The 18,574-nt window shown below is 40.3% G+C and overlaps 1 protein-coding gene across 3 annotated transcripts in view; it reads left to right on the top strand.

Moving 5' to 3' along the window:
- Positions 1-212: 212 nt before the first annotated feature.
- Positions 213-18,574, top strand: part of RAB30 (RAB30, member RAS oncogene family) — a 77,390-nt gene continuing 59,028 nt past the window's right edge. Inside the window, exon 1 of one of the 3 annotated variants that reach the window (XM_080687546.1) lies at positions 213-443. The gene's annotated coding sequence lies outside the window, so the exon portion shown is untranslated. Of the gene's footprint in view, positions 444-1,562; positions 1,755-18,574 lie in introns of those variants that run through there. The other 2 variants (XM_080687547.1, XM_080687548.1) reach the window with 2 other exon arrangements.

Genomic DNA, 18,574 nt, shown 5'->3' on the forward strand with positions numbered 1-18,574 from the left:
TCCGCAGAATCGCCTGGCTCCCCCAATATGGCGGCCGAGCTTCCTTCGCTGCCAGAGTTCGCTCTGGGTGCGTCCGACCTCGGCGCATTCTGGGCACTGTAGTTCCGACAGCAGCCTCAAGGTCCCGGCCAGGCTTGAAGAAGACTACAATACCCAGAATGCAGCGCTCCTGAGCATGGCTATTGGGGCCTTTTGGACAGAGGGATGATGTCATTGCAAAAACCCCACTGCATTCATTGTGCTACGATCTATCCACCCCCCTGCTGCTGCTGGGCTTGTGATTGCCGCTCGCTCCAGCTGAGCTAAGAGTAGCAGCGGCATCAGGGCAGGGACTGACTCCAGCCCTTGGACTTAAGACTTCGCACCACCTTACGTTGCGTGCGTGACTCATTCGCATATCATTTCTGTTTATGCCTGGGGTGGGGAGAAATATCCCAAACCAGGTGAGTTGAAGTGATTTATTCAAATGGTTCTACCAAGTTATTCCTCCCGCTTAATTTTCAAGGCTTTTCTTTTGGGAAGATGGGGGTTAGGGGGAAGGATTGGGGAGGTGCTCGCAAGCGCTGCTAAGCGAAAAGCTCTGTGCAATTTGGGTCACTGTACAGAACAACTCCGGCAACCTTCCCCCGCGGGAGGACCGATTCCTGCCAATTCTCTAGTCGCAACTCCCCTCAACCTTTCGGAAGCTGAGAGGGGGCTGGGCTGGGGAGGATGTTGGGAAGTGCTCTTGGAGAATCAGAAGAAGGCTGAGGTGGGGGACTACTGCAGTCCTGTCACCAACGGCCCGCGTGCTGAGGTTTGAGTAGGAAGGGGTGATGCGTGGGGAGAAATGGAGACAGTGATTTAATGTGCTCGCACTACTTTAGAACATTTCTGTGTCGCTTGGGCGAGCACACACTCTTCGCTTTTAAGCTGAGCGTGCTTCTTCTCAGTAGGCTAAGTTTTGTGGGGCTCTATTTTATATGTGTGTCTATGTCGCTTGCCTCGCCTTTTCTGCGGATTTGAGGTGACAGTGTCCTTTAATGGTGCACTCCGTGCCAGTCAGAAATGTTTCACGTGTCTGGGGAAGCTTCTCTTGGGCTGCTGGAAGCATCCGTTTCGTTCAGCGTTCTTTTCCCGACTGCAGGATTTCAGGATTGTTTGGAAGTGGAGCTGACAGATTTGTGCTTGTGTGAGTGTTTCAAATTACATTGCAATAGGCTCCTTGCCACTGGCAGTGGTACCATAATGAGCTGCTGTTTCCTGAGGCACCGTCACCAGGCACGAATAACGGTTTGGAGAAGGGATCATTAAGGAAACCTGGGTTCATTTTAACGCGTTAGGGAAGGGAAAGTTAGAAGCACTGTTAACCTTCATTTGCCATTGCTGAAAGGTACCCACAAAAAGTGATCCTGGCCAAGGAAACCAAGGAGTATAGTAGTGTTTTTTTGTTTTGTTTTGTTTTGTTTTTATTCTTAAAGGAACTAACACATTTTAACAGGACAGAAAGCATTCTGACTTGTATGATGTTGGCTCTCTTCTTGTAAGTAATTAGGATGATTAGTGCAATAAATATGTTACTTGGACATAAACAACTGGCTGACTCAAGAACAGATGGGGCCAGTCTTAGCTGAAAGATCTACAACGTTGGAAATGAATAGACCTGGGGTCAACCACACCCCCCTCTTAGAATGTCAAAAGAAGGAGAAATGCCAGGCACTTAATGCTTAACTCTAAAATGCCAAACCTTTTCATAGTCAAGTCAGGCATTGAGGGTAAGTCTTTGCTGGTTATCTTCTGCTGCTGAATTGATTTTGTTCATTTTTAATTCTGATCCTTAGATCTCCAAAGTTTCATCTGGGTGATGCTTCATTTAATGCTGCTTGTTACTGAATGCAAAGGACAATCCATTGTATGGGCTTTGTAGTAGAGTGATTTATTGGAATGCAGTGACCAGCTTTTGGATTTGGGAAAAGATGGACTGCCTGGCTTTGCCTCTCTCTCTGTGTCTCTCTGTTGCTTACCGTCTGCTTTTTGGGGCACCTTACTTGTTTCTCCTGTACCTTCCTTTCCCAACCCTTCTACATCTCTTGAAGTTCTTTCGGTTTCTTTTCCCGTTTCTCCATTTGCGATTCTCACTTTTCCTCTGTGTTTCAGAATCTCCCTCTTATCACCGGTGTATCACATCTATTTCTTTAAGTTTCTTTCCAGTCTCTGAATACCCTCCCCACCCATTCTCTACCCTATCCAGAAACTCCAGGCTACATGGAGGCAGGGTGAATATTTATTCCACAGAGTTCTCTTTGAGGAGTCTTTGTCCTTTCTCTGTCTTTCAGCTGGTGCTTGGCAGGATGAGCAACATCGAGCCTGACCCCTTGGCCTGGTTTGTGGCTTCTGTGGCAGCATGTGAACAATGAAATGTTGCAGTAGAGCTCATGCCAACTGTATTGCTACCTTTATTAAGAACTGCCAATGGGTTAGCAAGGTTTTAAAATGCGTTACCTGGAATGTTCTCATGATTCTCAAGAAATAAATAGATTTCAAATGGCTTTTGTCACATTTAATACTTTTTTCCCCCTTATCCCCGCTCCAGTAAGTGGTGGGAAGTCTGCCTCCCCCCCCCCTCCCTTCTCTGTTGATTGCTGAGGAGTATCATCCAGGGGGGAAACCTTGAGCACAGACATCTTTTTTTTTTTTTTTTTTAAAGAACGCTTTTATTTAAAAAAAAATATTTTATTGATTTTTTTTACAGAGAGGAAGGGAGAGGGATGGAGAGTTAGAAACATTGATGAGAGAGAAACATCGATCAGCTGCCTCCTGCACACTCCCTACTGGGTATGTGCCCGCAACCAAGGTACATGCCCTTGACTGGAATCGAACCTGGGACCCTTCAGTCCGCAGGCCTACTCTCTATCCACTGAGCCAAACTGGTTAGGGCGTAAAGACATCTTTCTCTCCTGTGGTTTTTAATTTGTGGAGAAAGAAGTTTGTTATTTTATTTCCCCCTCTTAAGAAGAAGAGTGTGGTGGTAGTTATATTTGTTTGTTTAACCTGAGTGCTTCTCTAGGCATGGAAAGTCTAATGTCTAACTATCTAGAAGCAACTAGTACGACAGGCAGATTCGGAAGCTGTCATCCTAGACCTCTCTATACCGTCTTCTCATTTCTAGTGTTCTTCTTCTAAGATGCTCCCTTTCCCAACCATGTTTTTTAGTGTTTAGGGAGAAGAAATGCTATTTCTGTGCTCTTGAATAACTACGCAGTTCTTTCTATTTTAGTTTATATCCTTACAAAGGGATAATGATCCTTGCCCCTTGGTTTACTTGGCCTGCTGCAATCTAGGCCCAGCCTATCATTCTGACAATAAATATTAATTGAGCAGCTACTGTGTTCTAAGGACCGTGGATACATCAGGGAAAAAGAGAAGCTTCTCTTGCCCTCATAGAGTTTATATTCTAATAGGGAAACAATCATTGAACAAGTTATTGCAAATGTGATGAATGTTACTGACAAAGGGGGGTGTATTACAAGGTGGAACAGGAGTGCCTAACTGATGCTCTCCCCTTATCCGGAGGAGTCAGGCAAAGTTTCCAGTAGAAAGTGACATTTCAAGAGACTTGAGTGCAAATACTTTAGGATGGTAATGGAAGGTTCAATTACATATGTAGTTGGTTCAATGTAATATGTAGAAAGATATTAAAAACATCACTGTGGCTGTTAAGGGAAGAAGAGATTGGAGAGAATTGGCCAAACTGAATGTGTGACCAAGTAGTAAGTCATTTTTGTTGTCTACGTAAATAATGATGGTGGCTTGGATCGAGGGTAGTGGCAGCGGCTTGGAGAGAAGGGATGAGATTAGAGAGACACAAAGTTTGAAGATTATAAGTGATAAGATTATTAATTGATTGGATGTGAGGATAGGGAGAAGAGAGTCAGATAACTTGAGTTTTTTTCTTGAGCCACCAAAGATGTCATTTACAGAGAATAACACTGGATGGGGACCAGATTTTTGTTTGCTTTTTTCAAGAAGGAGTGACTTTTGGACATGTTGAGTTTGAAGTTCCAGGAAGACATCTAAGATCTTTCTCTCACCCTGTCCACATGTATGATGTGGCATGGTGGAATAGAAGAGAGCTCTGGTGACCGGGTACTACTTATTTATTAGCTGTATGATGTTGGACACGTCATATTCTTTTTCTGACCTTTATTTTTCTCATCTGTAAAAATATGCACTCCACGAATTTATACTGATCTCCAGCTATATGTGCACTGTGCTAGGAAGATAGCACTGATAAGATAGTGTTTGCTTTGGAAGAGTTGAGGGAGAAAGACAAATAACCACATACAGAGAGGTATGTAGGCCTTGGTAGAAGAGCACAGCTCCAAGGGATGCTTTTATTCTTCTTTCCTGGAGGGAGGGATAGTGTCTATATTGGCTTGTGACATTTGACCTGAGACATGAGGTAAGAAAGAATTCTCTAGACTGTGTCCCCAGACACCTAATAGAGTACCTTGCATAAATTAGGGAGTCTGGATATTTGTTGTTTGAGTGAACTAACCTAGGTCACTAAGGGCCCATTCAAAGCAGGAAATATCTAAATATTGAAAGAGCAATTAGTAATGCAAATATCAAATGTGAAATGTTTTTAACAAATCCATTAACCTGTATTCCTGAGACCTGAAGCCTTTGAGATGTTTTGTGGATGAATTTGGGGAAATTCAGAAATATTTCAAATCTGGTTTCCTTTTGATCTTCACTTCCTTTATTCAAGTTAGTTTCTCAGAAATGTTACCTGTATATAGTTTGCTAAATCAATGGGTCTTAGACTTTTGAATTTTATAGATAAGTAGTATTTTTAAAAATAAGATAAAATGGGGGGTGAGCGGTTGACAATAGTTCTTTTTCTAATGTCCCCTTTGACTTTTATCTCATAAAGGACATTTAATGCCAAAAGTTTTAGGAAGAGGCATAATTTTAAAAGTAAGAATATATTTAGCTTTATAAAATTTTTTTTACATTTTCTTTATTTTCTCACTTTGTTGGAGAATGGTTTAAAGAAGACAAACAATAGCCCTAGCCCAGGGGTCCTCACACTTTTTAAACAGGGGTCCAGTTCACTGTCCCTCAAACCATTGGAGGGCTGGACTATAGTTTAAAAAAAAAAACTATGAACAAATTCCTATGAGCACTGTGGGCCCGGGACGAGTTGGTTGCTAAGCAGGACAGGCAGCGGCACCCGGCGGGCTGGATAAATGTCCTCGGCGGGCCGCATGTGGCCTGCGGGCCGTAGTTAGAGGACGCCTGAGCCGATTTGGCTCAGTGGATAGAGCGTTGGCCTGTGGACTGAAGGGTCCAAGGTTCGATTCCAGCCAAGGCCACATGCCTGGATTTCGGGTTGGGGGCCTGCAGGAGGCAGCTGATCAATGATTCTCTCTCATCATTGATGTTTCTATCTCTCTCTCCCTCTCCCTTCCTCTCTGAAATCAATAAAGAAATATATAAAAAAATTTTAAAGAAGACAATAAAAACACAATATTACAATATTTTTTAAAACATCAATTTGTTGTTCCACTTATTTATGTATTCATTGGTTGATTTTTAAAATAAATGTGGAGTAGATTTATTTTTTATTTAAAATATATATCTGTATCTTATTTATTTCAGAGAGGAAGGAAGAGAGAGATAGAAACATCAATGATGAGAGAGAATCATTGATCAGCTGCCTCGTGCACACCCCCCACTGGGTATTGAGCCCACAACTCAGGCATGTGCCCTGACTGGGAATCGAACCCGCAACTTTGGCATATGGGGACGATGCTTTAAGTGACTGAGCCAACTGGCAACGAGGGCAGTATTATAATAATTTATGGAATTACTGTCCTATATTCTTGGCTGTGATGAAAATATGGCCCATCTCCAAATAAGAACATTTCCAAGTATGGAAGAATTTTATATGGACCATAGTTAATTTATTTTCAGTTTCTTCTTCATAGGAATCCAACCTCTGCAAGATTAGGCTAAGGCAGAGATTCTTAACTTGTCCATGGAGGATTCTCAGGGAGAACATGAACCCTTGAGATCATATGTTAAAGTGTGTCTGTGTGAGTTCACATGTGCATACATATGTTTTCTATCACTACATGTGTATCCTTGGGCAAGTTACTTAACTTCTTTGAACCTCTGTTTCTTCACAAGATTGTCGTGAGGGTTAAATGAGATAATGTATATATATATAGATATATTTTTAAAAAATATTTTTATTGCTTTCAGGAAGGGAGAGGGAGAGAGAGATAGAAACATCAATGATGAGAGAGAATCATTGATCAGCCGCCTTCTGCATGCCCTCTACTGGTAATTGTGCCTGCAACCTGGGCATGTGCCCTTGATGGGAATCAAACCTGGGACCTTTCAGTCGGCAGGCTGATACTCTATCCACTGAGCCAAACCAGCTAGGGCAGATAATATATTTTAAATGTCTGGCACTATGCCTGGTGCTCATGGTAGCTGTTTTTAACATTAAATGCATTTATTGTTTTGAATATTTTATTGGCTGAAGCTTGCTTAGTGCCCACAGTGATAAAACAAGTAAAAGATAACTTAGTGTAACTAGAAAACCTGATGCAACGGAAAGTATACAACATCATTGATGTAGAATTCTTGCCAGAAATGTTTGACCTAAATCTAATCATGAAGAAATAATCAGCCAAATCCAGGTTGTGGGACATACTGCAAAACAGCTGGCCTGCGATCTTTGAAAATGTGAATGTCATGAAATACAAACAAAACCAAATAAAACAAAATGTGTGGGTGGCTGATCGAGACTAAACAGTTGTGACAACCAAATGCAACAGGTAATCCTTGGTTGGATCATGGACTAAAAAGCTATAAAGGAGATTTTGGGGACATTTTGGGAAATTGAATGGGAGCTGCCGATTAGATAATCAGTTACAATGTTAGTTTTCTTGGATGTGGTCATGGTACCTTCTGTTTAGCCTGACATGTTATGGTCTTGGTGTCTAGATCAGTGGCCATTCCTGAATGTCCTCTTTAGGAATGTGTTACCGCAAAGCTAGAAGACATCAAGGGCTGCTTCAGAAGGTAGTGATTTTTTTTGGTCGCTACAAGTATTTAATCAGCCTATGTGCTGGAATACCATTTGTTGGGGGGCATTGTGAGTGATCTTTGTATCTTTTCTAAACATGATCCTGTATATATTCTATAAGGGTGCAGACTTTGCCTGGCCGGTGTGGCTCAGTGGTTGAGCATCGACCCATGAACCAAAGAGGTCACTATTCGATTCCTGGTCAGGGCACGTGCCCAGGTTTCAGCCTTGATCTTCAGTGGCAGGCGTGCAGGAGGCAGCCAATTGATGTTTCTCTCTCTTTGATGTTTCTACCTATCCCTCTCCCTTCCTCTCTCTCTCTCAAATCAGTAAAAACATATTTAAAAAAAGAATGCAGACTTCTACAGCTGGCATTCTACCTTTGATATTATTAGAAGTAGTAATGCAGGTGGAGCTGCAAACTAGCTGGTTCCAAAGTGAAGAGGAAAGGATGAGAAAGGGCACATAAATATATACCTTAATTTTATTTTTTAAAATTCTAGATATAAGATTAATAAAAATTTATTATAGAAATACACGATGAACTACATAGGAAAAGTTCCCCTTAATTCCACCCTGTTGAGATTTTTATGTATATTCCTCTGTCATTTTTTCCTACACATATGCTAATGATATTAGTATAATACATATATACATATTTTGCTTGCTTCCTTTAACTTAATATATTTTGGGTATTTGTCCCACATATTTGCATGTTGCTCTAATTTATCCATTTTAACTTATCCATGTTGGGCACTGCTGCAGTGAATATTTGCGTATGCATCTTTTTGTGAAGAATTTGTAGGACTATTTCTGTAGAATACATTTCTAAGGTTAGAAATACTGGGTCAGGTGGCATGAAAGTTCCCCTTTAATTGTCCCCTGACAATTGAATTCCTATTAATGGTCTTTGAGAGAGCCATTTCTACATACCTTTGTCAAGTTACTTAGCCACTGGAGCTAAACTCTTTTACTAAGGGAAGAAACTTGTGATGGGTAGACAGAAAGTGGGCAAAATGGAATTGCAGACTTCCTTCTGGTTTTTGAGATGGCTGTAATAAAGGTTGATATGTAAATAACATGGAAACCTCTGGAAAAGTAAAATACATTATCTAAACCTGTAGCACAGCATGATGTTTAAAAAGTGAACTGAAAGAATAAAGCAGCCAAGAGTTTCCCCCAGAAAATTCTGCAGGAAATTTTATTTTTGAGTTATGGTTAACTTCACTAAAATGTGGACACCATCAATCTTGAGATGAAAATAACCTCTTCTGCTTAGTTCCGCTCCATCTCAGTCACACAGCCACAGTTGAAAGGGGAACTGAAGCTTCACTTCATTTTTTAAATATCTGAAGCAGGTGGTTAAAAGGCCTGATATCAATAGAAGCAGTCCGAGGGCAGGTTTTTGGCATTTTTCTGGTAAAAAAAGTCTGACTTCAGGAGTGGCCATCGGTTACTCACGCTGCTCCAGTAAAAACCCTGAGGAAGAGATTGTAAGGATCATAGGCTGTGAATTATTTCAGTTCTGTTAGCCAATTATTCCCTTTCTTTTGTGGCTGAGTGGAGCAAGCACACATTTGAGTTGTGTGCTACATGGGTAATTTATCTTTTTAAGCCGCAGTTTCTTCATCTGTGAAATGGGGATTATTGTGAGGCTCAAATGAGATAACGTCTATAAAAGATTTTGGCAAATTTATGTGCTGTTGTGAAGGTGCTGCTGTCTCTGACTGGGCCAGCTCCTCTTAATATTTTCTTTAATGGAATTTGCAGCCTAAAAAGCAGCTGTCTCATACAGTCTCTCATTACTTCTTTAACCAATATTTGTGAGCATAAGCTAAAGGCAAGGCCCTGTGCTGGGTGTTCTGATAGGGAAACAAAGGTGGACCCATCCAGGAGTTTTCCTTCTTCCCCACTTTTATTCTAGGAGACTAATATCTTTTAAAGAGAGTCTTTAAAATAAGAGGTGCTTCACAATGGCGTGTTATGTATGCTGTCTCATTCTCTCAATCCTAGGTAGTAGATTTGAGCTCCATTTTTCCATATAAATGAGGAAACAATTCTTAGCGAGGTTAAGTAACTTGTTTTGTTTTTTTAAAGTTACCTAGCTTAAAAAAATTTTGCAGATGTAGGTCCTAGGTACATTTTCTGGAACCAAAAACCATACTGCTTCTTCAGCTGCTTCCTGTTTTTGCCTTAACTTCTGATCAAAAATATACACTTCATGAAGGCAAGGACTGGCTGGTGACCTTTCCTTTAATGTGATTCATTTTACCTACACGCATGGGGGAAGGAGCTTGCTGCAGATTTGTTGAGTTAGCTGAAGCCATGATGTGAACTGTCATGACATCTACTGGGTACTAGATGGTTTATGTGTTTTATTTGATTTTCCCCCAACTTATTTTGAACATGTTCAAACGTATGGAAAAATTGCAAAAATATTACAGCAACCACCCATACACCCTTCATCTAGATTCATTTGCTTTCTTTATCTATGCACACACATTCCGCCCCGCCCCCCTAAATTACTTGAAACTGAGTCGTAGACATGACAACACTTTATTTCTAAACACTGGAGCATGTATCTCTTAAGAACAAGGACATTCTCCTGTGTAACCATAATACCATTATATTGAAACAATAATATTTTCAGACTTTCCCAGTTGTTCCAATGTTGTTAAAATCTTTGTTTTGGAACCCAAGATGGAAAGAAGGATTACACACCGTAGATGTGTCTCTTTAGTTTCCTTTAAGATATCACAGTACCCCTGCCTTTTTTTGTGTGTCTCTTATGACATTGAAATTTTGAAGATTCCAAGTCTGTTGCCTTGTTGTAGACTGTAAGTTGGATTTGTCTGATTTTTTCCCCCTCACTATGAGACTCAGGTTAAACATTTGTGGTAAGAATTCCCCATAGGGAATGTTGCATCCCTCCCTTGCATCATATTTGGTGACACATAATGTGAGTTTGTAACATCACTGGTATGTGAGGTTTGATCATTTGGGTGAGGTGGTGTTGCCAGATCTCTGCATTGTAAAGATAATGTTTTCTGTTTGTAATTAATAACATTATCTGTGGGGTTATCCTTTGAGATTGTTTAGATATCCTGTTCCTCTGCAACTTTCATCCAATGGTTTTAACATCTATTGATAATCCTTGCCTAGGTCAATTGGTATCTATTGGTGCTTTCCTGATTGGTTAGCTTTTAGCTTCCCTCTTCTTCTTCCTTTTTTTTTTTGTATCACTTGAACTTCTGGATTCTATAATCCATCACCAATCTTCTGTCTTCTTTTTTCCCCCCATCCTTATGCTTTTTGATACACAAATTATCTCAAATTTGGCCACAGGGTATCTATCTTATCTTACTTAACTCTAAAAGCAACCTAATAAAGTAGGTGGGATTTTGACCACTTTATAAGTGAGAAAATTAAGGCTCAGATAATCTTCCCAGGTCACATAGCTAGTTAGCAGACGGTGCCACATCAAACTCAGTTCTGACTAACTCTAACTGCTTCCTGCTACTCACACTGCTTCCTGGCAGTCCAGGAACAGAATGTCATCTGATGAGACCAGGTTAAAAGCATTGTATCATTGTTGGTGATAGCGAATGATTGGGAACAGCCTAAGTGTGCATCAGTGGGAGACTGGTTAAATAAATGGATACGATCACACAGGGGAAACTATGAAACTACAAACAAGAATTAGGGTATTCTTGCCCTAGCTGGTTTGGCTCAGTGGATAGAGCATCGGCCTGTGGACTAAGGTGTCCCAGGTTCGATTCTGGCCAAGGGCACATGCCTGGGTTGCGGGCTCCCTCCCCCCCAGTAGGGGACGTGCAGGAGGCAGCCAGTCAATGATTCTCTCTCATCATTGATGTTTCTATCTCTCTAGCTCTCTCCCTTCCTCTCTGAAATCAATAAAAATATTTTTTTTAAAAAAAGAATTAGGGTATTCTTGAAGTACTGATATGGAGAGATCTCCAATAATATGTTAAGTGAAAGAAAGAAGGTGACAGAACAGTGCATATTTTGTGAAAGAAATGGGGCTAAACATATTTCAGTTTGCATGAAGATTCCTTGGAAGGGTGTAAAATAAATTGGTTACTAGGCACTTGTACAGGGCAGTAGGGGTGAGTGGTTTGTATGTATAATGAGATTTCTTAAGATTTACTATTGTATATAATGCTGACTTTTAAAATAGCTTTATTGAAATATAATTCACACATCACACAATTCACTCATTTAAAGTATTCAATTCAGTAGTTTTTAGTATGTTGACAGAGTTGTGTCAACATCACTAGGCTCAATTTAGAACATTTTCATTATCCCCCCCAAAAATTCTGCACTCATTATCAGTCATTTACCATCTTCCTCACCCCAGGACCTCAGCCCCAGGCAACCACTGATCTTCCTGTCTATAGATTTGCCTATTCAGGACATTTTATATAAATGGTTTCTTTCATTAGCATAATATTTTCAAGGTTTATCATGTTGTAGCATAAATTAGTACTCCATTCTTATTTTATTACCAAATAATATTTAATTGATGAATATATCATATTTTATTTATTCACTTATTAATTGATGGACATTTGGGTTGTTTCCATTTTTGGGGCATTATGAATAATGCTACTTTAAACACTTGCATACACGTTTTTAAGTGGACATTTGTTTTTATTTACTTTGCATCTGTATCTAGGAGTGTAATTGCTGGGCCAACTGAGAGCTCTATGTATGAACTTTTGAGGAACTGCCAAATTGTTTTCCAGAGCAGCTGCACTATTTTACATCTCCTCCAGCAATTTCTCTGCATCCTTGCCAACACTTATTATCTGCCCTTTTTATTATAACCCTTCGATTGGGTATATCACATTGAGTTTTGAACCACATGAATATATTACCATGTAATATCTATTCCAAAAATAAAATTAAATTAAAACAAAAAAAAAATTAGAAAGAAATGGCAGCTCAGAAAGAAGTTTCAGATGGCCAGCCAAAGGGTCAGGGTGTGGTGAGATGGCCTTAGGGTAGGAATGAATAAGGTTTGTCTTGTTTGCCATGGTGTCTTGATGCATATACATTTCCCTCTTCTGCTTTTTTCTTTCTTTTTTTTTGGTTAATCCTCATCTGAGGATGTTTTTTCCATTGATTTTTTTTTTTTTTTTAAGAGAGAGTGGGGAGGAGAGAGAGATTCTTCATCTGTAATAAAGGAGCCTAAGTATCTCCTCAGAAGGTACTTAATAATTACAAAGGGGGAGAGAGTGACTTTACAGTGGAGAAAGGTGGCAGGTACCATTTTTAATTTCAGTATGAGACAAATCAACATCTGAGGACATATCACTTGGGTGGCATTCCTGTGGAAAATGCATATTCTGAATCTATGAGGAAATATTAGATACACTTAAACTGAGAAACAGTCTATAAAATAAATGAACTGTATTTCTCAAAAATGTCAAAATCATAAAGACAAAAACTGAGGAATAGTTCTAGATTAAAGGAGACTAAATACCCATAGAAACTAAATAAATCAAATGATCCTAAATCAGATTGAACCAGAAAAAAAAATTTTTTTGCATTAACAGACATTATTTGGTGAATTAGTGAATTTGAATAAGGGCTGGGATTAGATTATAGTATAATATTTATATTAATTTTCTGGTTTTGATAATCATACTGTGAAAATATAAGAAAATGTCATTATTATTATTATTATTATTATTATTTGTTAATTCTTACCTGAAGATATTTTTTCCATTGATTTTTAGAGAGAATGGAAGGGAGGAAGTTGGGGGAGAGAAAGAGAGAGATAGGGAAGGAGAGAGAGAGAGAGAGAAACAATGATGTGAGAGAGACACATAGATTGGTTGCCTCCCACACATGCCTTGACCGGAGCCAGGCATCAAACCTGCAACCCAGGAATGTGCCCTTGACTGGGAATTGAACCCGAGAGCCTTCCACATGTGAGCCGACACAAGCCAGGGTGAGAATGTCCTTATATTTAAGGAAATGCTAAGTAGTTAGTGGTAATGTAATATCTATTTACAGAGAGAGAGAATGATAAAGCAAATGTGAGAAAATATTAACATATAGGTAATCTGGGTGAAGGATATATATGAATTCCTAAATTTTTTGCTTTTTTTTTTGTATGTCTGAAATTAATTTGAAATAAAAAGGTAGAAAAGGAGAGAGAGGCTCTGCCAATACCTAGAGCATACGGTTGTTGTGAAGATTAAACAGGCCCCTGTGTGTCAAATCTTAGCATGGTGCCCTCCACCTGGTGGGTCTCGATGGACAAGGCAGCCAGTAGCTCTTAGCCATTGCTGGGGAGCCAAATTAAAATTGACACATGGGATATGGTGACAGTATTGTTCTGAATCCAAAATTGTAATGCATGGTCTGACAAAGAATTTTTTTCTTTACTTATAAATTCACTTAATTGCAAAATTTTACAAATACATATATTACATCTCATTTTGTTTTTCATTTAACAAATCATCTTAGTATAGTGTTAAATTTACATGAAGTCATGATTGTTCTAGGAAAGTTAGGTGTTGTTCACTTGGGGCCACATTCGGGCTGATATTAGCATTCAGGCAACTTCCATTTACCTTTTCTTTTCCTTCCCTTCCCTCTCCTCTACCACACAACCAAGTTTCCGATTTTTGTCTCAGAGAGCCATTTTAATTAGCCATGTCAAATGTTAATTGTTATGGCAGACAAAAAGAAACTTGAATAAGCTTTTTCTTCTAATACTTAAAAACTACTTTCTAAGAGCTAACCTTGGAAGGAATGTTTCTGGTCTGGAAAATTCAGATAGCAACCTCAAAAGGAATTCATGTCCTAGAGCAGTGGTCGGCAAACTCATTAGTCAACAGAGCGGCAAACCATGGCTCGCGAGCCGCAGTTTGCTGACCACTGTCCTAGAGGAACTGGGAGGAGAGTGGGGAGTTCAGTTTCCTTTGAGACAGATTAAAATAAATATTTCTGTCTGAAATAGTAATAAAGGTCTATTTCTTTCTTTCATCTTTTTGCTAAAAGCTTTACAATATGAATGATTAAATTCAAAATCGATTTAGCCAAGGTACCAAAAAAACCCAAACCTCAAGTAATCCTGATTAAAAAACATTTGTGAGATCTTGGACAGGCTGCTGTGCTAAGTGAGATGACCCTTAGTGTAACATTTAGGTCTGTTCCTTTGAAGTGATTTCCAGCTACTAGAGTTGTAACCGTATAGCTCAAGATTCCACATTCGGTGGTACCAATTGGATTCATTGTTACTGCTGCAAAAGTGTCTGCTTTGACTGTTTCTTGCTATAAATTGTTTGGTCTCATAATACTTCATGCTCTTTGCTTTTAAAGTTATCGTGGTCAGGAAGCTAAGTGGTATGTTTGTATGTGCAATAAGTGACTTTTATTATATAACTTTATAAAATAATATTGGCAAAGTTTTAAAGTTTGTGATGTGCCAAGAGCTGTGCTGCTTTACATAAGTTATAGCATTTAATTGTGGCAAAACCACATGAGAAAGTTGAAACTCTGAGAACTTATTAAAATGCATAAGGTCCTATGACTAGTAAGAGGCAGATCCAAGATCAGAAATCAAGACTGTCTTTCTGCAAAGTCTGTGCTTTTTTGCTGTGATTCTGCCCTTTTGCAAATCTGTATGGAAGATGATTACTTTTTCACTTCATGTTTGGAACAGCCCTGTCTTATTTACTCAATAGGTACTTATTGAGTGCCCATTACCTGTCAGGCACCTTGAGAAATATAAAGCTGATTGAGACCCTTTCTTTGTCATTAAGAAGTTCACATTCAAGTAAAGAAGAAAAAACAGATGCACCCGTGTACACCCATGTTCATAGCAACGTTATTCACAATAGCTAAAAGGTAGAAGCAGCCCAAGTGTCCATCAACAGATGAATGGATAAGCAAAGTGTGGTATGTACTTACAGTGGAATGTTATTCAGTCTTAAAAAGAAAGGAAATTCTGACACATGCTAAAACATAGGTGAACCTTCAAGACATTATGCTAAGCAAAATAAATCAGACATAAATGGGCAAATATTGTATCACTAGAGACCTGGTGCATGAAAATTCATGCACTGAAGGGGAGGTCCCTCAGCCCAGCCTGCCCCCTCTCACAGTCCAGGAGCCCTCAGGGGTGGGAGGCGACCTGACGATCAGGGGAAGGTGACGCCCCCATCACACCTCTGCTGCTGCCACTGCTGGCAGCGCAAGCCTCGGCCGGCCCTGGTTACCTGAGCCTAGGGTGGCCCTGGGAGGCTGGGCAGCCGCCATTTGAGGCTTGCCTGCACCTTGGGCGTCGGCTGAGCAGCTGACATCAGAGGCTTGCCTGCACCTCGGGCTGGCCCTAGGCGTCTGGGCAGCCGACATCCGAGGCTTGCCTGCACCTCAGGCCAGCTCTGGGCGGCTGGGAGGCTGAGGGCGGGTCCAGCCGCACTGTGCACCTACCACCTCCCTGGCAGGGCTGAAAGGACTGGGGGACTCCGGCGGGGCTGAGGGGACTGGGCGCCGCCATCTTCTGGCTATGGGCTCCGCCATTTTGTGATGGTGTGATGGTCAATTTGCATATTCCCTCTTTATTAGAAAGGATTTCACTTACTGAGTTACCTAGAGTAGTGAAACTCACAGAAAACAAAAGCAGAATGGTGGTTGCCAGAGGCTGGGGTGGAGGGAGAAATTGGGAAGTTTTTGTTTAATGGATATGGAGTTTCACTTTTGCTAAATGAAAAAGTTCTGGAGATTAGTTGCATAACAGTGTGAATATACCTAACAGTACTGAACTGTGCACTTAAAATGGTTAAGATGGTAAATTTTATATTATGTGTATTTTACCACAAATTATAAACCCCAAACAGATATACCCCTCCACTATGTGGTGGAAACTAATTTGTGAGTCAGGAAGGTCTAATGAATTCAGAAGAATTAGAGATGGCTTCCTAGGGTGGATATGGCTGGGCAATGGGAGATGGGTAAGATTTGTGTGGCAATGGGGAAGGTGGGAAGGGCATCCCAGGTGAAGGAACAGTGAGCAAAGTTATTGAGGCTACTTGGTGCTGCCTTAAGATCCGATTCTAGCAAGGAACAAATCTCCAAGTACATGGTTCTGTAATTATGGTGTCCCAGCCACCTTCCATGTGGGCAGAGACTTAAATGCAAAGTCTAAACCACATTCATGAGGTCGTGGTATGTTAGACAGGGACTTATTCATGATTCATTCAGTAAACATTTATTTAGCACATAGTGCTATGCTGAGCACTTTATGTATGTTGGCAGATTTAATACCCCCAACAACTCTGAAGTTATTAATAGTCCCAATTAACAGATGCAGAAATTGTGACTCAGAAATGAAGTAACTTGCCCAAAGTCACATGACTGATAGGAGCAGGAACAAGAAGACGTTGCCTGTGGAGCCCAGGCTGTGTCCTCCGAGCTTTACTGCCTCCTCGTGGTGGTGAGTGATAAATGATATCTGTCTTTGAACTCAAAGTCAAAATGGCACGTGACTGCCACCACTTGTCATCTTCTAGCTGCTTATGTGGCTACCTTGGCTGAGTTATCTTACAGCTCTGAAATTCCTTCCTTACCTGTGAAATGAAGACCTTGTGTTTCTCCCATATTAAAAATCCCATTCATCCCTCCCTCCATCCATCAATCCACCCATCCATCCAACACTAATTTAGTATCTATTATATACCAGTTACCGTGCTGGTGGACACTGGTAATTGATATTTCACAGAGCACTGTTCTTGCCTGAAAGGAGAGTGTAACCTAGAGAAGGAGACATAAAATGGATGATTATTGTACAGTATGGTCATAGTGCTGGTAGTGGTATAAACAGAATACTGGAGCACAGAGGAGGGGTGCCTGACCCTGTCTTGGATAGAGGATGTCAAGAGGAAATGGTTCTACAGATCAGGAAGATAATATAAAAAAGATCACATGAACTGCATCCTTCCTGTTGTCCCTATGGCCATCTTTACTAAGTTTAAGAAAACATTGGTAAAGTCAGAATTCCTTTTTATTTTAAGCCTTGTGGAAAGTTTAGTTGAATTTGACCATTGTTAAGTACAACTATGTGCCCTCCCCTCCCCTCCGCTCCCTTTCTTTCTTTCTTTCTTTCTTTCTTTCTTTCTTTCTTTCTTTCTTTCTTTCTTTCTTTCTTCCTTCCTTCCTTCCTTCCTTCCTTCCTTCCTTCCTTCCTTCCTTCCTTCCTTTCTCTCTCTCTCTCTCTCTCTCTCTTCTTTCTTTCTTTCTTTCTTTCTTTCTTTCTTTCTTTCTTTCTTTCTTTCTTCCTCTCTCTCTCTCTCTCTCTCTCTCTCTCTCTCTCTCTCTCTCTCTCTCGAATTTAGGAAGCATAAAGTAGACTAGTAAGAGGCCCAAGGGCCCAGAGTTATTTGATATATTTAACTCAAGTCACAGATGGTTATATTTATATTTCATTCTTTTTTTTTGGTCTGTTTTTTTTTTTTTTTGGTTGTTTTTGATGGTTATATTTCAAAGAGGCAAGTAAAATGGTCAAGATATTGGATAACTGCCCGGATGGTGTAGCTCAGTGGTTGAGCATTGAGCCAGGAACCCAGAGGCCACTGGTTTGATTCCCGGTCAGGGCACATATCCGGGTTGCAGGCTTGATCCCCTGTGGGGGGCGTGCAGGAGGCAGCTGATAGATGATGTTCCTCTCTTATCATGGATGTTTCTATCTCTTTATCCCTCTCCCACTCTCTCTAAAAAATCAATAAAATATATTTTAAAAAAAAGATATTGGATAATATATGTGATTCTTTCAAGATTACTAAGGGCCAGTAGATTAATAATAATTAGAATGACTAAGTATTAGAATTCCAATATTAGGGGATTGATTGAGGGGGGGAAACTTACTGTGTATCAGGCACTGTGCTATGCCCCTTAGATTCATAATTTTGTTTTATCCTTCCCACAGTCCTATAAAATATGCATTCTTATCCTTTACAGATATAGAAACTGAAGCTCTAAGAGTTTGTGACTTGCTTCAGGTCACAGCTGACTAGAGTCTGAGCAGTGGTTCAAGCACAGGTTATTAAAATCAAGGCCTTTGCCCCTTACACTAACCCATGCTTCTTCAGGATCTTGGGTTTTCTATTTCTGGAGGAACTTCACTGGGATATAGGACCTCCCTCTCATTCTTGGAGCCCAGGAAGTAACAGTAGTCAGGAGAGGCCAGCTCTTCACACTTTCCAACATGCCGAAGGACAGCTCTCCTGTGTCTTCCTTCTGAGTTGGTAGATCACCAGCTACCAGAGATAAATGGCTCTTACTAAAATGTCAATTATTTCCATTTCTTGCCTTTCTCAGGCAGTATATGAATGCTTGCTTTTGACAAATTTGTCTCTTACAAGTGGCTCTAAAAAATCATCTGAGAGCCCTGGCCAGGTAGCTCAGTTGGTTAGAGCTGATATGCTAAGGTTGTGTGTTTGATCACTCGTCAGGGCACAT

Source organism: Plecotus auritus (genome assembly GCF_963455305.1).
Source record: "Plecotus auritus genome assembly, chromosome: 9".
Classification (NCBI taxonomy): domain Eukaryota; kingdom Metazoa; phylum Chordata; class Mammalia; order Chiroptera; family Vespertilionidae; genus Plecotus; species Plecotus auritus.